Here is a 25593-nt window from a genome sequence, read left to right on the forward strand (position 1 = left end):
AATAAAATTAAAAAAACTTTAAAAAAATAGAAAATAAATACAACACCTTTATTTGGCATTGGATATCCTGACATTGGTTCATTACAGTTCCTTAGAAGACAACCTCCCAAATGAGAACAAATTAATGAAAAATAAAGATCCCGTGGCCCTATTTACCTATAGTAGAGATAGCCCAGGCATCTCCCGTGTGTGCACACCCTCCTACACACGCACCCTGGGAGACAGATAAGGGGCTAATAAAGTTTGGGGAGTGCCGGGGGCAGGTTCCACATTTCAGCAATTTGAAGACAGCCCTACCTCCACGAAGTAAGGATGTGTCATACAGACAGCAAGAGTCTGGTCGACAGCTTTATTTTTCCTCTCAGGATGTCTCAGAAAATAACCGTGCATTTGGCATTTGACAGTGTCTTAGGTTCAACGAGATTTGCTCTTTTTAGGTTCAAGCTTGTCACAGAAGTAGCATTTTCTCGAAAGCACCTGCCCAGTTCAGGGTGTAGAATACAGGCCCTCTGACTTCACACCTGCCATCCCAGGCCCCATCCCCTAAATTCTTACTTCCTAAGGGCAGGGGGCCAGAGGCCTGAATTTTTAGCCAACACCCTGGTGATTCTGAGGCTGTAGTTGGCAGACTATACTTCGAGACATCTTGGTATGGAAAGAAGGTGGCATTACAGTCCCTCTGTGGCCTAGTTCCATTTATATCCTGGGTCAGGCCTGTCAATCAGCTGTGCAGACGCCGGTGATTCACAAGTGGCTTGGAGCCCATGAAATCCCTGCATTTATTAGGCATCAGCCCTGCATGGAGGGATGTAATGGGCACTGGGAACCCACCAAAGTGTAAGACATGACTCTGATCATGAACGGTTGGACTGCTCTCTACTTACATAAAGTCAGGGCTGTCATTAATATAACTTAGGAATATCTATTTTATTTCATGAGTAGAGTCCTGTGTTGGAGAGAAAAATAGGCACAGAGCACAATGCCAATGAATGACACAATATCTATTAGTTAAGCACATTGTATTGAGTGTATCTATAGTTACAAAATAAAGCATTCGAACCATCCCAGCTGCAATTACAATAAATCTTCTCTTAATCAAAACCCATCAGTTTAAAGCCTCATGAAAAAAAAAATTAAGCTACCAAGTATGAACGTTTGAGCTGCTGTGTAAGAGTATTTTTTTCATGGGTAAGAATTTTTAAAAGTCTCTCAAGGAGTCTGGATAGTTACAATTATGTGATAATGGAAAAATATCCATGTAGGCTGTATTTATTTGGATCAAAGAGGAAACCCTTTTTTATTTCGTTTTAACCTGGAACTACCCAACTCTGTGTCGCCTGTGTTGTCTCCAAAATTCAGGGTAATCGTTTGGCCTTGGCTTTCTTTGATCTAGCTGGGGTGTGGAATTAGAGGTGTAAATTCCATGCGGAGTTCTGAGGTCTAGCACACTGGCTGATATCCCTGGACAGAGCGATAAACCCACCTGGACACTGTTGTCAAGGATTGTCTGATACTGTTCACTGTGGAAGCTGGGAGCCTCTGAGGAAGAGTTTGTTAATTAAATGCCTTTTAGTCATAAGGTTTAATGAGAGCACTTGTGAGATATATTTGGGGCATTCCTGGAATATCTATTTTCTTCCCAAACTCTCCCCCCGCCACACACACCCCAGTCCCTGACTTCTAGCTCAGAAAAAACAAAGCTGTGTTTGTGATTTGTTATCAACCTGAAGCTAATGATTAAAAACCCCTCCCGGTGGGGGGGGGGGTGGGGAAGTCTGGGGAGGAGAGACTCCACCCTTTATCACTAGGAGGGGAGCATAAATTTCTCACTTACACAAATGCACCTAAACTATGGAAGATCTTTCACCCTTGACTGAGAACAGCTTCAGCCCCCAGTTCTCCCTCCCTACCTCCCCTCCTGCTGCTTTTCTCACCTCTTTTCCCCACTCGCAGGAGACCCAAGTGACCTCAAGTTGCCATTCAGGGCCCCCAAAGCAGATCCCAGAAACGGGCACCATCTTGTTTTTGAGATTGTGAGATAACACTACCCTCGGCCTCTCCTGCACAGAGGGTTTCTCTCTTGAACTCTCTGGGCAATGCGGGCCCTCATCACACCTCTCAGAGTCTCTGGGATTTCAGGGGTGGGGGGCGGGGAGCAAAGGCAGTGCCAAAGCTGGCGTGTCTCAGCTCTTTCCTTGACAGGGAGCACTGTGGCACCCACGCTCTCTGGCCGGGAAGTCCCATCCCCAGGCCGCCTGGCTTGGCGTGTGAGCTCCCTGCTCACACAGCCCTCGCCTGACTCAGGGATGCAGTGGGGCTGGTCTTCACTGGGTACCACAGGCAGCCCTTTCCAGTTCGCACCTGCCAACAAGGTGGCCCACCGGGTGGTTTAGGAAGTACAGAAGAGGTGAAAACGCAGCAGTGAGCCAGCTGGCCTGTTTCCTACCCTCGATGAGTTGCATTTTTGCCCAGACAGCTGCCATTCTGCTCTACCAGCCACTCATTTAGTTTTGTTTGTTGTTTTTTGAGAGAGAGAGAGAGAGAGAGAGAGCACGAGTCGGGGAGAGGGGGAGAGGGGGAGAGGGAGAAGAACAGAGAGTATCTTAAGTAGGCTATAGGCCCAGTGGAGAGCCCAATGCAAGGATCTAACCCATGAACCATGAGATCGTGACCTGAGCAGAAATCAAGAGTCAGATGCTTAACCAACTGAGCCACCCTGGGGCCCCACTCTTACGATTAGATGTGCAGCTTTGGTTAGGGCAACTTCTCTGCATGTCAGAGGTGAGGGGACATGAAAGGGGTGCTTCTCTAAGAAGTCACTCAACCCTGTGGCCTATGCGTGGGGAGGGGTGTGGGTATGGGGGGGAGAGCGTCCAATCAAAATGACCCCAAGTCAGCAAAATCCAGTTTTTCTTCCCTCGACTTTATACTCTCTGGTTTTCCCAGGCTGTGTATTGTCTGCACGCCCGTGCACACACGCACACACACACACACACACACACACACACACATGCACACATGCACACACCTTCCAGTGGAGGAAGTCCCTCCACAATGCCACTTGGTGATGGCCATTCAGACCTTGCCTTAAATATTTCCAGTGATGGACATCTCATTCTCTTGCGAGCTTGCCTGTTACAGTGCACTGCACAGCACCTGGGGATATTTGTAGACTTGTAGGGAATAGGTTTAGTCGTGAGGTCAGCCAACCCAGTCCCTCTGCGGACCAGAAAGCCTTTGGCCTCTAGGATGAAATAAAGGGTGAGCCCCCTTGCCCTCCAGGCCCACCACTCTCTGGTCTCTGATAGCTAGCTGTTCGTCCTCAGGGAGCCTCACGCTACAGCCTTCGTGTGTTTAACACAAGCAACTCTATTACACTTCACATTCCGTCACAGCCACACTTGCTTCTTGTCTTTGCTAAAAGTCATGTTCTCCTGGTATTTTGGGGGGTCCAACTAGCCTAGGTGGGAAGTCTTTACATGCCTCTGAATAAAGAGGCGCATTTTCAAAGGAAGGCGCATAGAAGCTGCGGTCCTAAGAAAGGATGTTCAAGTTGGATTTTCCCAGAGAGGCTTGGAGACCATAACACCAGATGCCATGATTTATGTTGAACGTTCCTCAGGCATTTGGTTTGCTCTATTCTCCCCGAGGCTTTCTCACCTATTCTTCACTAATGGTTCTAAGGGCATTTCTGTTGCCAGAATTTACCGGCTAGGACTCTTTCCAAGTGGCAAAAAAACCCAGCTTCAACTGTCTTACGGGCCACTGAAAGAGAGCGCTGGTTCACGTAACAGAGCAGTTCAGCGTACGGGCTGGCTTCAGGTAAGGCTTGATTCAGAGGCTGCCCTTCATCCTCCATCACAGACACTCATTTCTCTACATCCGGAGACTCCGCCCCACTCTCCTCCAGCCTCTGGCTTGATTCACAGATCTCACACGGTGGTAGGACACTGACAGTGGCTTCTCATTATTTCCTCACTTCCAAATCTTGCTAATCCAATCAGAGGGAAGCTCAAGACTTTGACAGGAACCAGCAGAGAGTGATCCCTTCTCATTTTCTGTTTTCTACATCCTGGCGTAAGGGCGGAGCCCCACCCAGACCAAGTGTGCTTAGGCTCAAGGGAGGGATCCATGCCTAAGCAGAAATCTGGGATGTTGCTGGAAGGGGGGAGGTAACAGATACTAGGGGGCAAACTGAATGTGTGTGTAACATGGACACCTATCACTTTTTCTTCTTGGAGGCTCTCGCCCCATCGGTGGGACTCATATGCACATATACTCAGGAAACAGCATTGTCAGTTGCAGCTTCAAACACAAGAGGGATAAATCAGGAGCTTTCTTGGAATAGAACATCTAGAAGAGTTTTGTGATCAGTGCCAATATAAGGAGGGTGATAGAGGGAATTCTGTGTGGTGAGAGAGGAGGAAAATGAGAAGAATCAGAGGGCACAGTGTGAAAGTGGTTTGGCCACAGCACCCTCCAAAACTATATAATAATGATGATGATGATGATGATGATGATGATGATGATAATGGCAATACTTTGCAATAACGTATATTGAGTATAATGCCAGACATTATCTAGGTACTTTACAAGATTGCAGAGCTAGTAAGTGGCAGAAGTAGGATTTAAACTCTAATAGCGCTTAGCCCCCATATCATAGTGTCCCCAGTGAATACACAGAAAAGTCAATGCCCTCGTGGCTCTATGGACAGGAATATGACTGAGGGAGCGGCTGAGGCATATTCTCTAGAGCTGGCAGCCTAGAGGACATAGAAGGAGGACAGCAGAATGATAGAAGGAAACCTCATTTCTTCAGAACAGAGCTGCAAAGGGGACAACCACCCCCCGTACAACACAATAAGGTGTCAGGGTTGCTGTATTGTAGGGGAAGTACAGGGAGGAGATGAGCTCTGGGTTTTTGCCAGGCTAGCCACTAACTTGCAGTATGACTGGGGACAGGTCACTTCACTTCTATGTGCCTCAGTTTCCCTTCTGTGAAATAAAGATGACTGTACCTTGTCTCCTCTATTGTATCGTTATGGACATTAGACAAAATAATGTGAGATGAAACTCTTTCTATAGAGAACTCCCCGTCATAATTATGCTTTCTAATAAGCTTAAAAGCTTATTTGCAACAATTTATGGCATCCCCATTGAGGTACTTTCACTAAAGAAAAGCCTGTTTTTCTAAAAAGTATCAGACAGTCTTTTCTAGAAATAACTTACATTTTAAAAATGACAGGTTCAATGTTGATAATTTATAAGACAAAAATGAATCTGAAGAGAAGAAAACAGTAAAATCGTCCAGAAAAATCTCAATATTTTCATTAATATTATTTTCAGTTGGTTTTCTATGCCTCTCTATGTGTTTTTTAAGCTAATAGTGTTTCGATTTAATATTTTATCTGACACACATACACTGTCTTTACTCTTTCACAGCCCACTTTTTTTTCCTATTTATTATGAGTATATTTCCTAGTCATTAATCTTGTACAGCAGTGATTTCCAAGTATTTTTACCATGACCCATAGGAAAAAATTTATTTACATAGCTACTGAGTAAACACATACACACACACACGTACATATAACTGCCCAATACTCACCCTTAGTATATGTGGTGCACTCTGATATTTTCTATTCCATATTATAATGAAATAGCATATGATAGAATACACTATTTCATGATTCATTAGTTGATTACATAACCCACATAAAGATCACAATTTGTAGTCTTAAAAACACTAAGCTATGCCATCAGTTTTATTCGATAGACGGCAGCCCATTTGTAGAGATATTCCATAATTATTCAAAGATCTTCAATTGTTGGATTTTTATATTATTTGTAATGTTTTTCCATTTATTCTTCTGCTTATAAAAATTTTCAAGAAATATGTATTGAGTGTGTACCAGGAATACAGCAGTGAACTAGAGAGATGGCGTCCCCATGTTATCACTCTTACATTCTATGGGGGCGAGGGAGACGGACAATCCATGCAATCCACGGAGCAGGAAACACCAAGATAACGTCGTGCGGAGTGATGGGATGGGAGCTATCATAGGTGATGGCCAGGGAAAGTCTCTCTGAGGGATGACATTTAAGCTGGTATTTCAATAACAAGAAGATATGGTTGCAGTACTTATTGAGAAGATTTGGGGTAAGAGAATCTAGGTTGGGAAGACAGTTAACAGAAAGGTCCTGAGGTGGTCAAGAGCTTGGCACATTTGAGGGTCGGAAAGATGCCCAGCGTGACCCTCGTACAGTGAGCAAGGTGGAAGAGTGAGAGTCATAAGAGATGATGTTAAAAAGGTTGGCAGGAGTTAGATCATCCAGAACCTTCTATCACAAACATGCTCCATCTTTGCTTACACCCTCAGGTATGTCTCAAGGGACAAGCTTGAGAAGCCTCTTGAACAGCAGCAGCTGTGAGCTGGGAACATTGGGTTGGTGGGGAGATAAAGAGGCCCCGTGTATTTTTCTGATAGAAGGCTTCTGTGCCAAAGAAGGTCAGAGACTTGATAGAGGAGCATAACCCTGGCACGACACCCAGTTCTGTGACACATAGCTGCCAGAAGGTAGGGTCTTTGTCTAATCCACTGCCACGTCCCTAAGCACCTAGCATAATGCTTCACTTATAGCAGGCATTCAATAAGTGTTTGTGATGCAAACGAACTAATAAATGGACATCAATCCCAGCCTGTAGGTGGAGGACAGATGTAATGTGTGACAAATCATTACCACACATTCAGGTTTGCTCAAATGTGACCCTCTATCCCAATGCTAACAGAGGAGAAAGGCCTTCATGTACTGAAGATTTCTTTATCTCCTCTCTGGCCAAGTCATAAATAATCTCTCTGAAGGCATTACTTATTTTACTCGGTCTTTTTTTTTTTTTTTTTTTAAATGAAATGGCATGATGGCATGACAACTCACCAGCTGCTTTTTGCAATGAAAAAAGATAACACATCACGATTGCCAGAAACAGATGTTGAAGAGGCCTAGAAATCTGATTTTTCCACATCAGGGACCCTGTTGTGTATTGAAATAAATTGACAGGGTTATTGGAAGCTAGACTGTTGGTTTCTTTGCGGCTGCTCACTCCTTGTGTTGAAGAAGAGGTGATGGGAAACATCGTCGGAATGGACAGGCCCCAGAGGAGGCCCCAAAGGCAGCCCTTGTGTGACAGGGGCTCCTGCTGCTTCGGTGCTGGCTAGTTCCACACAACACAGGCTTCCCCTGCCCTCTTATCTGTCGCCACCATCAACCCATGCCCTGACTAAACATGGATGTGGCCTTACAGTGGCATTTTATTCTAGTAGTTAATGAATGCCTCTGTTGACTGCTTTCTGCTTTCTGAGTAAATAAGCATGTAGGCCCAGTACTTTGGAATATAGAGAACATTCCAAAAACCAGTGCAGGGCAGAAAACGAGGAATAAGGAGCAATCTCTGAAGAGTAACCTAATACCTGTCTCAGGAATTTGAACTTACAAGTGTAATCACTGTGTAAGAAAACTGCTTTGGTCTTCATTGAAATAATTTTACTTCTGGAAAAAAAAAAAAGACAGCCTTTCTATGGGAATTGGGTTGGAGGAGGCTTTCTTTCTCTTAACAGCGTTGCCTTCTCTCATGTTTTTAGGTTTTTATTGAGCTATATAGTTTTCCTCCAGGAAGTACACAGATAATAAGCATACAGTTTTGTGGATTTGCATAAGGTCAACACACCCACGAAACCAGCACCCGGATCATGAAACAGACTGTGACCAGCACACTAAAAGACTCCCTCATGCCCTCCCCTGCCAAAGGTAACCACTACTTTGTCTTCTAACACAATAGATCAGTTTCGTGTGGTTTTGAACTTAATATGAACGGAATCTTGCAGTATACACTCTTTTGTGGCTGTTTTTGTTCAACATCATGTGTGTGAAAAGTCTTCCATATTTCTTAATGTACTTTTTCTTTAATGTTTATTTATTTTGAGAGAGAGAGAGAGAGAGAGAGAGACTGACTGAGCATGGGAGGGGCCGGGAAAGTCTCTTTGAGAGAGAGAGAGACTGAGCATGGGAGGGGCCGGGAAAGAGGGAGACAGAGAATCCCAAGTAAGCTCTGTGCTGTCAGCTCAGAGCCGGATGCAGGGCTCAATCCCACGAACATCAAGATCATGACCTGAGCCGAAATCAAGAGTCAGACGCTTAACCAACTGAGCCACCCAGGCGCCCCTCTTCCATATTTTTATGTGTAGTTATAGTTCAGTGATTCCCGCTGCAACATAGGCATCTACTGTGTGCATCTACCCCAGTTCATTTTTCCTTTCTACTTTTCATGGGCATTTGGGTGGCTTGCAGGATTTTGCTCTTACCGCAATGATGCTTTAAATATGTCTTTTGGTGGGTCTATGCACCCATTTCTGTTGCTTCAGCCCTCCCTATCCCCCTACGTTGGGTAAGTTTCAGCCGCCACCACTGTGACTATCTGAAAGTGTGCTTTGACAGGATTTTACTTGGAAAAGGCTGTGCTCTGGAGCTGTCTTTCCTACTCTCCCTTAAGTAGGATACTTTTTGTAGCCATAGCCGCGCAGACTGCTCAGCATCTGCTCAAGTATGAAATTAATCTTTACATAATGCTGGCTGGGATTGGAGCGTTTGGGGGGGGGGCAACTAGGGGAAACCATTCGGGTTATTGAGATTTGTTTTTCAGGATGATAGTTTCAAAATGTCCCCGGTTTCCTGGATAGTAAAACTTCCAGAAGGAACGAGGGAGAGCCGAGCTTGCTTTCTGAGAAGGAACATAAGCAGGTGTGTTAAAGAGAGTTTTGGGAATCAGTATGAATTGTAATTGTGGTTGGACTGTGTGGGCTCGAATCTGGCTCTGTCGCTTACTGTGTGATATTGCGCAGATTACACAACATCTTTGTGCCTCACTTGCCTCGACTGCCAAGTGGAGATAATTGGTAACATTGACCTCATAGGGGTAGATTTGTGAGGAGTCAGTGAGGTAATACCCTTAGGACTCTTGGCATGAAGGAAGCGCTATGTGTGTGGTGGCTGTATTGGTGCCTATCTTAAAAGAAATTTTTTTTAATGTTTATTTATTTTTTAGGGAGAGAGGGAGACAGAGCATGAGCAGAGGAGGGGCAGAGAGAGAGGGAGACACAGAATCTGAAGCAGGCTCCAGGCTCTGAGCTGACAGCACAGAGCCCGACGTGGGGCTTGAACTCATGGACAGTGAGATCATGACCTGAGCTGAAGTCAGGTGCTTAACCCACTGAGCCACTCACGTGGCTCTGTATTGGTGCCTATCTTGAGTCTTGAACCCCAGAAGCAGTGCCTGAGACAGAGTCTTGTTCGAGTTCATTAAAAGAGTATTCTTGGGAGATGGGGAGGGTGGAAAGCTAGACAAGGGCAAAGAAGCTACACAAGGATGTGGTCCAGCTGGAGTCCAGCTTTAGCCTAATTCCGTAGTGGCTCTTGGAGTAGAAATGGCACCAGAGTCATCCCACCTTGAAGCAAGAGGGTTGGCTTTTTTTTTTTTAAGTTTTTTTTTTAAGTCTATTTATTTATTTTGAGAGAGAGAGAGAGCATGCACAAGCAGGGGAGGGGCAGAGAGAGAGAGAGAGAGAGAGAGAGTGAGAGAATATCCCAAGCAGGCTCTGCAGGGTCAGCACAGAGCCCGACGTGGGGCTTGAACCCACGAAACCGTGAGATCACAACCTGAGCCCAAGTCAGATGCTGAACCAACTGAGCTACCCGGGCGTCCCGTGGTGGGGGTTGGCTTTTTCTGCCCCCATTTCAGTTGGTTATTGACTACGGGCTGCCAAGGATGGCGCACGGTGCTTCAGCTGGCTGGGGCCAATCCTCTCAGCAGCCAGAGGCCCGCAGCAGTGGGGCGTCAGGGTGCATCTGCCAAAAAGGAAATCCTAGTGGGGGCACTGATACTGTCTGTCGCTCCTAACTAGGCTTGTGTTTGTAATCAAATCAGAAAAGCTGCGAAACCAGTGGCGAAGGGTCTTTTAGAGGTAAGACGGGTAGCTTCCTGGGCATTGTTTGGCAGGAACAACGATGGCCACGAGCACCCACAAGCTCTAGAAGTCTGTATCCGCCTGAGTGATGACCGTGTGCATGTACCCGCTCCCATGCTACCAGTTGCCTGGGTACAGGCTTAAAGCGTGAAGGCTCCCCTTGTAATCCTGTCCCTTCCACTCATCCGGCCCCTCCCTTAGCCCCGCTTCTTGGGACACTTAACCATTCCAGACCACCACTTTGAATCTGAGTTTTTCTCTGCCTTCTGGCCATGTCTATCCCTGTGGGAGAAATGAAAAGAAATGTACAGAAGGCATCCCCTCTTTGAGGCTCACTGGATCCGTGGTACTTCAGAGTGAAATGTCTCCATACCAACAGCTCATGACTTAATCAGCATTTAGATAATCTGCTCCTCTCTGCGGAAGATGGAAACAAGTGAGCTCTGCCAGATGTGTGTTTGGTTTCTAGGAGGTGGCTCTGCCGGCCGTGCCTCTCTAGTAGCCAGATTTCCACTCACACAGGACGAGGCAACATTAAAGCGAGATGAGTCACCGTGTGTGGACAGATAGGAAGCCGCTTAGTTCCCTGACTGTGCACCCCGGGGAATGTGGGAGATGTGGGAGGAGCCTGTGAACTCCCCAGGGCTGATGGAGGGTGGGGTTTAAAGTACAGGAGGGAGCCAGTCTCTCACTAACGTATGCATTTCCTAATTTCAATCCAACACGGCAGGAGAGGTACCTCTCAGCCTGCCTGGGAGGTAAAAATCCGAGAAAGGGAAAGAGGATGTGCAGGAGCACTAAGCTGAAATTTGTAACACATGCCATGTCCAAGCATTGGTTTGGTAGCTAGTAAGTAGCTCATTCATTCATTCGTTCACTCATTCAACTGGTATTCATCAAGTGTCCTCTCTGTGCCAATTTCTGTGCTCCCTGATACACCTGTCAAGGAAATCAGCCACCAGATGAGTAATCGTAATTGTGATGAGTAGTAAAAGGCCAAACCCAGCAGAAATTGGGAGCTCCAGCGTATTGCTCGCTCACCGCTACCAGGAGCAGAGTTGGGAAGTTTTTCTAGCATAGGGACTGTTGCTTCTGAAACACGCGAAGCCCGTGGGCCAAGCAGGAGGCCAAAGCTGAAAATAAATTACATTTTGCTTTCCAATGCTTTGGATGTGAGGAATGACTGCACAAATGCCTGCCAGTTCATTCACACGTTCGTTTGACAAACACCTGAACACCTCCGGTATGCAGCGACTGGACTCCTTTCTGATCCTTCCAGATTATTTTCATGGTCTGCGTCGTGGCTGTTCTGCTCAAATATACCAGAAGGCCAGCTGGGTAGGTGAGAAGTTAAAAGGAAAGCCTGATGGAAAAATGAAATGATTCCGTCAAGAAAAATTGCTAATTGTGTTTCCTAAACCAACCCCCCCCCCTCCGCCTCCCCGCCGTCCCCGAGGAGGTTTTAAAGCAGGTAGTGAAATTTCATGGGCTAAACCGGAGGCTTTGTTGGTATCTTTACCCCTGAGGAACAACAGGAGAGCTGGCCGATGTTCCATGTGATTGTTGGTCACTGCATGACTCAGTGGTCAAAACAAAACCCACGGGGCCTGACTGCCGGGGCCTGTGCTGCACCACCAGCTGTTAACTTCCTCATTTCTTTTTATGGCTGGTGAATCGGGCTCTTTCGAATGGCATCAGATGAAGCTAGTGCAGCCATTGGCCCAGCCCCAGAGTAAAATGGAGGCCAATAGACAGCGTGATATACTGGTGTGGCAGTAGCTATAATCAGAGTTACAACAGTGAAAGGAGGGATAGAAGCGGTGCCGTTAGTGCTGGTGTGGATTATCTCATTTAATTCTCTCAGTGGCTCGACGAGGTAGCTTCTGGCATCATTGTCCAGCAGAGGTCAGCTGACTGGCCCAGGGTCACAACGGTTTCAGTAGCAGCCCCAGTACAGGAATCAAGGTCTGTTTAACTGCAAAACCCATTCTCTTAATTATTTTGCTTGATCGTTTCTCAAGAAAGGGAGCTTTGGCATGGAAGAAAAATAATACTGCCAGTTAAAGCTCCGTGACTGGGGCGAGGCTATTCAAACACTTTGCCCTTTGAATTTTTTTCCTCCGGAAAAATGCACGCAGCAGCCCAGAGGGGTGGTGAGGATTAAGTGGATTAATTAATTTAAAGTCTCTGGCACACAGTAGGCACTCAATAAACGAGAGTTCCCTTTCTCTCTGTGTAAGCCACTTGGAGTCCTTTGCAAGATGAAAATCAAGGAAGCATGAAGTCAAATGGAAGCTTTCCAGAAGTCTGCAACTAACACTGCCTGAGTTTTCTCAGCTCCGGAAGGAGGCTGTCCCAGCCATCGGCTGGTGCCACTCCTGACCCCTGATGGGAAACGGTGGCAGGGGACCACTTCTGTTAACTGGAGTAACCCATGTGAAAACACAAGCCCGTATATCGCCATGTGAAGATTTAGTCCATAACCATGTGATACTGTAGTTAATTTTGAGACAAGAGAGCAGAAAAAACTAAAGCTTGTAGGCCAGTGAAAACGTTCGCTTTTGATAAAAGAGCCCCTGGCAGTTTGAGGGACTCCTTCCTAGATGGTTGAAGCTTCCAGAAAGTGAGCCCAGTGACTTCTCAAGTGCCTGTTATTGTTGGGCACTGAGTCACACTCGCACCTCCACCCCCACCCCCCTGTGGCGCGGGTCACAGGAGCCAGAGTTGCTGAGGGCCTCCAGTGCCAGAGACCTCTGGAGGAGGCTAGGTCAAAGTTAGGGTTTAGGTCAGGACTCTGCCTCTGGCTACGTGAAACTCCCACCCTTCTTGCCCTTCAAAGAACTGCTTCTGGCTTTGTAGAGTTTCTCTATTGTATGTAAATGTGTTTTTGATTGGCTTTACGATTTCCTTCCTTCCACTGTGGGCTGAATTTACTATGTTTCCCCTTCTTGAGATGAATACTGACTCTCAGTTTTAATTTTCAGTTTATGAATTTGAGACTATAAATTTCCATGTAAGCATGGCTCTAGCTGCATCCCACGAGTTTTGAGATGAAATATTTTCATTATTACTCAGTACAAAGTATTTTCTAATTTTTACTGTGATTTCTTCTTTTACCTAAGCCTTATTTAGAAGTGTAATATTTAGAGCACTGGGTGTTGTATGGAAACCAATTTGACAATTAATTTCATATTAAAAGAAGTATAATATTTAATGTCCAAATATGTGATGGTTTTCTAGCTTTACCTGTTTTTATTTATTTTATTTTTTTTAACGTTTATTTATTTTTGAGAGACAGAGACAGAGCACAAGTGGGGAAGGAGTAGAGAGAGAGGGAGACACAGAATCTGAAGCAGGCTTCAGGCGCTGAGCTGCAGCAGAGCCCAATGCAGGGCTCAAACTCACAAACTGTGAGATCATGACCTGAGCCCAAGTCGGATTCTTTTTTAATGTTTGTTATTTATTTATTTTTGAGAGAGAGAGAGAGAGAGAGCGAGCAGGGGAGGAACAGAGAGAGAGGGAGACACAGAATCTGAAGCAGGCTCCCGGCTCTGAGCTATCAGCAGAGAGCCCTACGCGGGGCTCAAAGTCACGAACCACACATCATGACATGAGCCGGAGTCGGAAGCTTAACCAACTGAGCCACCTAGGCTTCCCCCCTCCCAGACCCCGGCAAGTCGGATTCTTAACAGACCGAGCCACCCAGGCGCCCTGAGTTATACCTATTTTTAGATTGGTTTCTAGCTTAATTGAAATGTGGTCAGGGAACATATTCCAAATGATTTTAATTGTCTGAAATTTGTGTTGATATGTTTTATGGCCCAGGGTATATTTAATTTTGATAAAGATCTCATGCACACTTGTAGTGTGTGTGTGTGTGTGTGTGTGTATGTATGTGTGTGAATTTTGTTATTTGTGTGGTTCATACCTTCCATATTACTCCTGATTTCTTTTTGCCTGTTTTTTCTCTCTCGGTTATGGAGGAAAGTAACTAACAAGACAGAAATTCTAAAAATGATTTAAGTCTCCGAATGAAGCATCTGTACCCACATTTTTCACTCCTTGGAATCTTTTTCGATATAATCCCTGCTTGCCAGAAACATAAGTATTTGAGAAAGGGTGGTCCAAAGGCTTGCTGATGGTCTTGGATTTTCAAGAATAAGGGAGTTATATTAAAAGTCCTCACCAAGATTGTGGATTTGTCTGCTTCCTCTTTTTTTCAGTCAGTTTACATTTTATCAAATGTCCCTTTATCTCTCATAATGCTGCTTATCCTTACGTCCGCTTTAGTTGCTGTTATGGTAGCTATACCAGCTTTCTTTTGGTTAATGGTCACATGATATACCTTTTCCACCCTTTTGCTTTCTCTTTACACCTTGCTGTATCTTTACACAGGAAGGAAGGGCCTTGTGTCAATTGCCTTAAAACAAGGTCCGGCTCACTTCGGTATGTTTCCCTTCTCTCTGAAATCTTGGCCCCTCAAGTTCTGGCCTCCTGGGTAGCCCCAAACTCTAATTTTTGTCTCCCTGTACTGCGAGACTTCCAGAAACTCCCCTTGGCCCCCCAGTGCCTTAGTTGCCATTTTGTACTTGGCTTCTTAGACTCTTGGCCCCAAGTTTCCTAGGAGATCAGCAGATGCCTCAAGGGGGAGATTGGGTACAGAATGCCAGACTCTTCTCAATGCACTTCCCTTCTCTCTGGGATCCTGGCTGCTATAGACTGTTTGTCTCCCCCCCTCCCTGCCCCCAAATTCATATGTTGAAGTCCTAATCCCCGATGTGATGGCATTAGGAGGTGGGGCCTTTGGGAGGTGATTAGGTCACGAAGGCAGAGCTCTTGGGAATAGGATTAGTGTCTTTGTATTTTTTTATGTTTATTTATTTGGAGAGAGGGAGACAGAATGAGCGGGGGGAGGGGCAGAGAGAGGGGAGAGAGAGAGAGAGAGAGAGAGAGAGAGAGAGAATCTCAAGCAGGCTCCGTGCTGCCAACGCAGAACCCAACAATGCGGGGCTCAAACTCACGAACTTTGAGATCATGACCTGAGCCGAAATCAAGAGTCAGACACTTAACTGACTGAGCCATCCAGGCACCCCGGGATTAGTGTCTTTATAAAAGGGACCCCAGAGAGATCCCTTACCCCTTCCACTATGGGAGGTTGCAACGAAAAGATGGCTGTCTATGAACCAGGAAGTCGGTCAAATACCTCATCAGACACCAAATCTGCTGATGCCTTGGACTTCCCAGCCTCCAGAACTGTGAGAAATAAATGTTTGTTGTTTAAACCACTTGCCACTATTTTCCGTTAAGGCTGCCCAGGAGGACAAAGATACTGGCCCTTCAAGAACTTGTTACTCTGGAAGATCCCCGAGGCCTTCAGTCACATTCTTTGTATTTCTGTCCCACTCTTCTGGTAATTCTCTGTGGAAAGGCTAGTCTGCAAAAAACCTCCTCCAACATTATCAGAAGTAGATGTCTAGGTGAACATTTTGGATGGCCATTTAACCTGGGAAGCCTCAGTTTCCTCATGAGTAAGATGGGGGCAATTGAGATATACCTCATGGGGTTGTTTTGAGGCATATATATATATATATATATATAAAATATACTTTGTAAGCCTAAAAGCTATTTGAACACAAGCTGCTATTATTAAGTCTTTACATGATTGAGGTTCCTGATAAAAAACTGGTGGGTGTCCATACAGGGTAGTTTGTTGTTTATGTGGCCAAGTCTATCTGGGGGCATGATTAGAAGTTACTTCTTTATATATATATATATATATATATATATATATATATATATATAGTGTTTATGTATTTATTTTGACAGGGAGAAGTGGGGGTGCAGAGAGAGGAGAGAGAGAATCCCAAACTGTGAGAATCTCACAAACTGTGAGATCATGACCTGAGCTGAAATCAAGAGTCAGATGCTTTTAGCCAACTGAACCACCCAGGTGCCCCTAGAATTTATTTCTATTGGGAAAGTTGGTTGCTATGAGTGCTGAATTTATCATTGTTTGGTGGAACAAGTTACCTCTTCATAGTGGTAGAATGTCCCAGAATGCTATTCCAAGCACTTTCTCTGAGGGCTCACTTGTGGAAACCCAATGCAATCAGCAAGGCTTCTGGAATACTCTCTCTAGGGTCCACATCTTTTTGGCAAGCAGGTGTTTATGTAAAAACATTCAAAGGGTTGTGTGTTAACTATACTTCTATAAAAAAGGAAAATAATTCAAAGGAATAGAAAATATAAGTACATATGCTTCATTCTGAGATCCAGCCCCTGTGATTGTTTCTGCCCTGGTAAGTTACAATCTTAGGGTTTATCAACTTCTTCCCTGAGGAGGTTTTGCTCAGATCAGGTAGTAGAAGAGAGTTGCACAATTTGTTGGTCTATTCTGAGTAAATATTTGCACCAGTGACAATCCTTTCTCTTGCTGTGCTGTCAGTTCTACATTTACCCACAAGTTGTGGAATTCTGTGGCTTTTTCTCTCCGTGCAAGGTCAGGAGCAGCCTGGGAACATGAAGATGCATTGGTCCATCCCTTTTTGAGAAGGCCCCTTTGCTGCTTTCCTGCTGAGTGGTGGATGATAAGACTGCTTCCAGTTTATTCTGTTTGGCACTTGAAATATCACCTTTTCATACCCATTATCATGTCCCAGAATCCTGATGTCTTTTTTTGTCTATAGGAATCCCACTGTAACTTGAATCTGGCATTAAGGGCTATCCAGTGCAGTCACTGATCAGGCCTCAAACACACTTGACCTACAGAAGTTAGCTCAGAGGGGTATCTGTGATTCAGAATCACCCATTAAAACCGGAGCTCCAACCAGCCTTTTGAATTGGCTAACAAGTTCCTTGCCAGCCCTGATGGAGGAGAACACCAGACACTATGGGGGAGAGTGTGAGGGAAAGTTCTAGATGCTAAAGCCATGGTTCCTATTTGGGAGGTGGGGAAAACACTTTCAAAATGCAAATTCCAGGCTATACCTTAGGTCTACTGAATCAGAACCCAGAGTGGAGGCAACCCTTCCCCTCTCCTTCTCCTTTCCCTATCCAAATAAAAGCCATGGTGTCAAAGTACAGAGGGTTGGCGGGCACAGGTGTCCATGGGTGCTGAGTTCAGCATCATTTTGATTGTTCCATCGTTCAACATATAGTCAGGAATGAAATTATTGGGCTACAAAAATCCTACATACGAGAGACCTGCTTCCGCTATACTATGCGCTCTGCATCTGGAACTCACCGACTTGATCTCTTAAACAACAATTTTTCAAATAGGCAATGTGCTAATGAGAGTAGGTGCTTGATAAAAGTTTAGTGCTTGACTGCTTGGTTTTTGTTGTTGCTGCCATTGATGCTATCAGTGAAATGATGAAGAAGTAGGTGTTATTATCTGCCATCCCTTTGGAGGTTCCAGATGAAAACTGGCTGGCTGGTTTAAGGTTGATTTATACTGAACACTTCCTCATGGTGCTATGAATCTCATGGCCAAGTTGGTTCCGCCTTTCCCCATCCTCAAAATTTTAGCAATATATGTTTACAATTTTTTAACTCTCTTGGAAAGAAGTTTTGTAATATATATAAACAGCTTTCAAATATTTATTCCTGGATCAAGTAAATTTTTAGATAGCTGTTCTAAAGAAACAAACTTCTTTTTCTTTTTTTTTAAGTTTATTTATTTTGAGAGAGAGAGAGAGAGGTAGAGAGAGAAGGAGAGAGAGAATCCCAAGCAAGCTCCACACTGTCAGGACAGAGCCCTATGTGAGGATCAAACTCACAGACTGTGAGATCATGACTTGAGCCAAAATCGAGTCAGACGCTTAACCGACTGAGCCACCCAGGTACCCCAAAACAGACAAACTTCTAAAAATTTTTTCTGTATCTGGGATAGTTGATAACACTATAATATTATTTAGATGCAGTCAGGGGTCTTTTGTTGTTCACCATTAAATTCTCAGGACCATGCACAATGCCTGGCACACAAAACATACTCAATAAATATTGTTAAATGAATGCATTGATAATTAAATGTCTGGGGATAAGTCATTAACTTGTCTTGCCCTCAATTTTCTCTTCTGTAAAATGAGACCAATAAAAAATAACCCTTGGAATATTTGAAAGAAAATAGTTAGAGTGGGTGCTGTGATTTGCCTCCTAGATCTCCTTTATAGAATGAAGAACACATTCCTCCAGCTGTTGGGAGTGTTGATAGCTGACAGCCTTAAGCTGAGTCCCACTTTTTGATTTGTCTTAGTTGCAGAGAGCCACCTAGCCCAAGGTCATGCTCCATCCCCAGGGTGTCCCATACCCAACCACTATCTGGCAAAACATATAAAGGCTCAGCCCCCATGCCCCAACTCAGAACAACAATGATGAGGCATTTTAGCTCTAGAGCTTTCCATAGGATCAACTGGGGCATTCACTGGAACTGCACTGTAATTCAACTTCTTGGTCTGGCCACTTCTGCTTCTTGCCCCTCCCTTCCCCAGGTGTTGATCCCAAGAGCAAGGGCTAATAAATCTTCTGCATGTTAATTTCTGTCCCAGCATCTGGTTCCCCAGGAATCCAACCAGAGACGTCAGAACATAGTATATGCTAAGTAAAACACTGTGTCTGGCAGTCAAAGTGAGGCAAGGATCCCCTGCAACACCTGGTTATTTATTGATTTTGAGAGAGAGTGAGCGTGAGTTGGGGAGGGGCAGAGAGAGAATCCCAAGCAGGCTCCACACTATCCGTGCAGAGCCCGATACGGGGCTAAACTCAAACTCTCGAACCATGAGTCTCGAATCAAAGTCAACGCTTAACCAGTTGAGCCACCCAGGTGCCTGGAGCACTGACAGTCCTAATAAAAGTGTTTTCTGTTACACTGTTGTGGACGATGTCAGGGAAGGAGGTGCAGTTGTGGCCCGTGGACCTGCATCTGTTCTAGTCAGTCTAGAGGTATCCCTCACTTTTCAAAGTTTTGCGTGGAGCCACTTTGCTTTTATGAAATGCCTACATCAGGATTTGCCTTTGCTAACTGAAAGAAATCTGAACAGGACTTTTGCTTTTTTGAAAAAAGTCGGAAAGGAAAAATAGCGTTCACCATTTGTTTTGCAGAGAGCCGTTAGAGGCAGAGCACATCCCGAGAGCAGCGAAAGCGGCCCCGCCAAGCTCCTTCCCCCAGAACTACTCTCAGAAACTCCACATCAGGCCCCCAGAGCTTTCAACTACATCTGTGAGCATCTGTGCCTTATCTTGATTTATTTTGTGCACCTGTTAGCAAGATGTGTCCTAAGGTATCAGGCCTGAGAGAGGTGATTTGCGGGGTCTGGGAATGCTCAACAACTTCTCTGTGTACATGAATGGTAATTGCTTCTTTGCTTACAAAAGGAGAGAACACCCTACTTGTGGATAGCGGGCCACGTCTGTAGTGTCCTAGTTAAGAGAGTGGACTTTGGGATCAGACAGCCCTGAGTGCTGGGAAGTGACCACAGACGTGTAGGGAGCTGGGCTATGATCACGTGGGGGATGGAAAATCTCTGTGGTGGACACAGAGCTGCATGGTCCAAGGAAGGACTTTGTACTACAGCCGTCGACTTGGTTGGGGTTTGCCTCAGCGACCGGGAGTGCCCTCAGCCCAAGAGCACACACACCCTTGCCTTTGCAAAGGCGGAGAGAAAGGGGAATGTGTTCCCAATCATTCCAGCCCAACGCAGGACCACTCTGAGCTCTGCCTGGGAGGGGGGCCGCCTGGGACTTTGTCCAGCCTGAATCACGGCTCAGCATGTCCCTGTGTCCAGCCCCACCCCCCACACCCCCACCCCCTGCCTTCTTCAGCTGAGGGGTCCATCCCTCCAAAATAGCCTTTACCCTAAACTCCATCTCGGGGGGCTGCTCCTGAGACTGTGGCCCGCGACAAAGTCTGAAAGCAGAATTAAAGGGTACGTCTTCAGGCCCCACCCCTCAGCCCCCACCACACTTCCTTTGTTTCATCCTTTTATCTTTCAATCTTATCCCTTTGTCTCTGTTTTGTACTCTCCCTATTCAGAGCCTTTCGTTTTAATGGCCTGTTGTACACAGCTTGTCCACGAGCTGTCAGGTCGTGGCAGAAGCCTATTTAGACAAGTTGTCAGGTTGAACGGGAGAGGAAAAAAAAATCCTAAATCAATGTGTTTTCGCATGCAATCACACGTGGGCTAATTTATCTGCAGCCGCGTTCTACCCCGCCAGTTTGGCATAAGGGTCCTCAGACAAGGGGGCTGCGTGTTGGCTGATTAACAGAGCGATTTTTATTGGGAGAAGGACAACAGAATTGTTTTATGGTAATTATCACCATTTGAACCTGCGTACATGCTCATGGGGAAGATTAAAGAAAAGGCTCTGTACGGATGATGAAGCAACTCGCAACACGCGCAGGCTAGAGGGTTAGAACTATTTAGAATATTAACGTCCTCCACCTTGTGAAAAGCCCCTGGGAGGCGCCAGATTGGCTAACTTTGTAAATAGCCCTCGCGCCTTGTCTGTAGGCCTGAACGCAAGTCCGTTCCGTTTCTGGAGTTGGGAAAACATCAGGGCAGGTTACTAGGAGGACTTGCCGAAAGGTAACCGCCAAGTCCATTTCAAGGCCCAGGACAGAGCCAGTCTTTCTGAAGGCGCGGAACTAGGTGGGCCACAAAACATCCTCACTTACTCTTCACAGAAATGAAAAAACAAATGCAAAAAACCAAAGGAGAAAACACACACACACACACACACACACACCCATAAAGTCATGCTCACACTCACACACAGAGGAGAGATTTTTTTAGAGAGTGTTGTGGCTGTGGTGGTTTTAAACTTGAAACGCGCCACAAACTACAAAAACACTTCCCAGGTGAATTGAAAACTCCAACTGGGGAAAATACAGACTTTGGTTATTTGCTTCTTTGGTACTTGATAATTCTCTTTGCGTTTTTTTGGTCCACTCCCACTGTCATATCTGAGTTTAGGACAAGGACAGAGTGAGATAAGTCTGACACCGCAAGGCACAACAGACAAGCACAGAGCTGTAAAAATGGTTTGCTGCCTGGAATATGGCTGCTTGAAAGGTTTGCGCTGTGTGATGAACTTAAAAGAATCTTGCCTAAATTGTTATGAACAAACCCTTTTGGGTCTGTATCCAGCTCTCTTCCTCCCCTCCACTCCCCCCCCCTTCCCCTGACAAACAGATGAAAAGTCTGGAAACTCCCACCCAATTAAGAAATGCTTGCCCCAGAATGGAACATTAGAAAGTTGAGCTGCTAAGAGCAATTTAGAGCCCGCAGCCAGGCTTCCATTCTGCTGCCATTTCTAGAATGTCTTAGAAAGACAGATTTTATAATTGAGAATTAAAACATTTGACATGCAAATGTAAGAGTTAATTTTTCCCCTTTGTGAGGCCACTGAAAATTTTTGCTAAGGGAGAGAAAATCAATTCTCCATTAAAAAGATGCTCAGATGAAACAAGGCATTGCCATTCGGGTTGTAATTATGGATTCCGAGAGATGAGGCTGGCATTGGGATATGGAACCAGACATCTCTCAGCTGCAGTTTCACACCTGAGCTCTGCGTGTGTGTGTGTGTGTGTGTGTGTGTGTGTGTGTGTGTGTTTGTGTGTGTGTGTGTGTCTTTAATCATCAGCTGATTTCTCTCGATTTGCTGTCGTTTTCTAGAAAACAAATTTTGGTCTCCATTTGATTTCTCTCAAAATCACAACAGATCGTTTCTTGATTCACCAAGTTAGATGGGGGATAGCCAGCAAGTGTCAGGCCCTGGGCTAGACACAGGAAACAGAGCTAAAGGCACAGTCTTTGCTCTCAAATTGCACACAGTCTACTGGAGGAGTGGCCAAATGCTTATCGCTGGGCAGTGTGAGGGTGAGAGCAAACACATTGACAGTGCCAGTAGTCTAGAAGGTCGTTTGATCCTCATGACAACCTGGCGAGGTGGGTAACATTACCACCCCCAGTTTTCACATGGGGAAACTAAGAGGCACAGAGAGCTTAAGTTATTTGCCAAAAATAACGGAGCTAGTAAGTGGCAGAGCCAGAATGCAAACCCACACAGACAGGTTCAAAGTGCGTGCTCTTCACCTTGACACTGGGGATGTGGCAGCCAACTGGGGTTGTGTGGGAATGAGGTAGGCTTGGGATGGGGAAGGGTCAAGGAAAGTGCTTCAGAAGAGATGATAGAAAGGCCTTGAAAATGCTTCCACTGGCCATGTCAGGATGAATCTGCATGGAAACCTAATCAAGTCAGAAAGTTACAGTAAAGAGAGAGATACCTTCGAGGACATGGCTTCATGGAAGAAGGGTCCACGGTGTTCTAGGATGACAGTGCTGTAGGGCAGAGTTTCTGTAGGTATTGTCTTGGGACCTTTGTGCTCTCTGAGATGATAATGGGCAGTCTGCCAACAGCATTCCAAGATCAAGTAAGTTTGGGTTTCTTTACCTCATATTTGCAAGACCGTTTAGATGCTCGTGGGTCCTGTGAAGCTCCAAGAAGGGAACAGAACTTGAGCACACGTTCTTTCTTCTTAGAAAGCCCTATGGAGATCTCCTGGCACAAGAGGGTCCCGGAGAACACAGTCTGGGAAATGATGTCTTCCAGGAGGCATGGAAGGGCTGAAGCTGGCTGGAACTCTGAGGCCTGCCCTTGGCAGCATGGTAAGCCCTCCACTGGATGGCGGGTGGTGGGTGGTGGTCTCGGTGTTGGGTTCATTCTATCCTGTCGGTGACGCAGCCTTTGTCTGATCACTTGAGCCCTTTCCCTGGATCCTTGCTCCTTTGGTGCCTGGTTTCCTCCTCAAGGTTATGGCCTCCTGCTTCAGTTCACCTTCCAGGACCTGTGAAGTCAGCCTGTTACTCCAGCAGGAGCTGACTTTTCTGGACTTGGCCTTTGAACATGGGGAACCTGTTAACCTTCAAGTTGACTTAGCTTCTCCTGCTGGTTTCTCTTAACTAAATCTGCCCTTCCCTTCCCTCCTCCTTTTCTTTCTCCCTCCCTCCCTTCACCCTTCCCTCCTTCAACATTTATTATGTAAAGTCTATGGCAGCCACAGAGTTACAGGTTTTAGTGCAGTTGTTCATGACTTCTGGTTCATATCAAAGTTCTGAACCAACTGGTCAATCTCCAGGCATGTGCCTGCCCCCGTCACTGGTGCATTGAGGGGACATAGTTACCATAAGGGGCATGTGTCTGGGGCCTTGTGGAAGCCTAGATAGGTCTTTCACCTATGCTTTATGTGATGAATAGCATTGTGTGTAGGTACAAACTTGGATTCGTAAAATAGGTCTTAATTTATACAGAATTAACATTGCTTTTGGCATTATGTATTTTAAAAAGTGTTAAAGACTTGATTTTTAAGTAATCTCCACACCCAACGTGGGGCTCAAACTTACAACCATGAGAGCAAGAGTGTCATACTCTACCGACTGAGCCAGCCAGGTGCCCCCTGTCATTATGTATTTTTAATCAGTACATACTAGAAGTACTATTATCTTACTGGTATCTATGGATTTTTTTAATGTTGAGACGGAGTCCTTTATCCTACCCAAATCTCAGGCTTTGGAATCAGCCAGACTTGGGCTCAAATCCCATTTCTGTTATATATTAGCTGAGTGACTCTGGGCAAGTTGCTTAACTTTTAAAACCTTAATTTCCTTTCCTGAAAATGGGAATCATCATACCTGCTTTGTGGGTTTCCATGGAGATGAAATGACGTGATGAATGTTAATCATCTAACAGATTGCCTAATCGCTCAACAAATGGACATCGTTATGACAAAATAGAAAGGAGTAGAAAGAGGAGGTGATTGGGGAGGGTGACATAAAGACACTAACCATGAGCTGGGCAGGACTAATAGGGGCTGGAAACACCCACCAAGAGAGGTTAAAAACCATCTTCTCTGCCATTACCAATCTCCCGCTAGATCTTGGACTCTACTGGTTTAGCATAAAAACCCATTAATGGAAAGAACAGCCAACATACTGCCAAGGAGATTGGTGGGAGACAGGGAGGTGGGTGGCACCCAGTGATTAGCAGTGACCTCCAGGGGCAGAGGCAGTGTCCAGAGGCAGCAGTGGGTGGGATTCTCACACCAGGCTGGTCTGGCACCATGACCCTGTCTGTGCTGGTGGTCACCAGCTTCTTCATCTCCTCGCGTTTTTGTCAGGTTTGTGGGCGAACCGATATCCTACCAACAAATTCTCCCTCACCTTCAGTTAGGTAGGGTCGGTTTCTGGTGTTTGTAACCAAGAGAGTCACCTAGTACATCCATGATGTAGACTCGATCTCATCTGGCTGGTCTCAGATGCGCAGGCTCCAGATTTGATGACCAACCCAGAAACTTTCGACGCAGCCCCATTCACATTGCAGAGACCCTGCGAATGATGTTCTCGCCTGGTTTCACGGTCTGTCTCCCAGGATGCTTGGTGGCAGAAGATCGATCACGCGTCACTTCTCTGTCCCTCCGTGTCCGACTGTTTCTAGCTATTGACGGGGGAAGGCAGTGGAGGAATGGCTGCAAAGGCTGACTAGGGCCATATACAGCGAGGTGTTGGCTGGTGGCTCTGTCCCACTGCTGTGACACCTTTGCCGGGCCACTTCATCCCAGAGATGACAGCAGTTCAACCCACACACAGGGTAGAGGATAACGCTGACTCTCGCTCCTGACCTCTCCTCCCTCCCTACACATGCTGTACCCCAGCAGTCAGCCCTCCAGGGTGACCTATGGATGTCCCATCCCCTGGCACACACACCATTGTTTGTTGTGGGAAAGGACTGCTTTAAAATCCCAGTCTCTCTGAAAGTGCTCCCCGGATCCCAGACGCCTGCAAAGCGCTCCCGTTTTGTTTTCGCATTTCAGATGTTAATTATAAGGAAGAGAATTAGGCATATAAAACAAATTACATTGGCAGGCGTTTGCTTCACTTGTGCACCACGGGGCCCAGGCGCCCCTAATGAGATGTGACTACAGATCATCGTGCTTCCTGCAAACAGCCAATTGCTTCTAATGTGGCAGAGTCTTCCTTGTGTTGCCTGAGAATTAGCCACAGGTGTAGCATTTGACATCCTCAAGCATCACCCGCCCAGGGAAGTGTGGTTAGGTCAACAGCAGCAAGAAGAAGGCAGGGAGAGAGAGACAGGCAGACACCCAAGGTTTTAGAGCTTCCTCGTGATTTACATTAGGGCTCCTCCTCCAACCACCAAGGCTGCCCCAAATTAATGCACAATCCAAGGAAAAACAGTGTCTCTCTGTCCTTTCCGTAGAAAGCAATTCTGCAGCTGTGACAAGATGCAGGCAACGAGTGCTGTCTTTTATCAGTGCTTAATAATATTAATGTCCCCTGCGAAGAACAAACAGGCATTCTACCATGGGTCGAAAACTGTTTGTGGGCTTAATTGGAAAACATTACTTAATGTTTCCCTTAATTAGAATTAATTACAAGACCCTAGTGAAGAAATAACTCCATATGTAAGATTCTAAGACCTCGCACTGTGATGTGAAATTTCCCTTAGAGAGTTTGCCCCATCAGAAGTACCTCTGCTAACCTATAGAATATGTATACCCAGA

At 45.7% G+C, this 25593-nt stretch overlaps 1 long non-coding RNA gene across 2 annotated transcripts in view; it reads left to right on the plus strand.

Moving 5' to 3' along the window:
- LOC123594275 overlaps positions 1-25593 on the plus strand; it is a 138083-nt gene that overhangs the window by 56584 nt on the left and 55906 nt on the right. For both annotated transcript variants that reach the window (XR_006710735.1, XR_006710734.1), the window contains exon 3: positions 22559-22684. This is a non-coding gene — a long non-coding RNA (uncharacterized LOC123594275). The remainder of the gene's footprint in view (positions 1-22558; positions 22685-25593) is intronic.

Source organism: Leopardus geoffroyi, chromosome X (assembly GCF_018350155.1).
Source record: "Leopardus geoffroyi isolate Oge1 chromosome X, O.geoffroyi_Oge1_pat1.0, whole genome shotgun sequence".
Lineage (NCBI taxonomy): Eukaryota > Metazoa > Chordata > Mammalia > Carnivora > Felidae > Leopardus > Leopardus geoffroyi.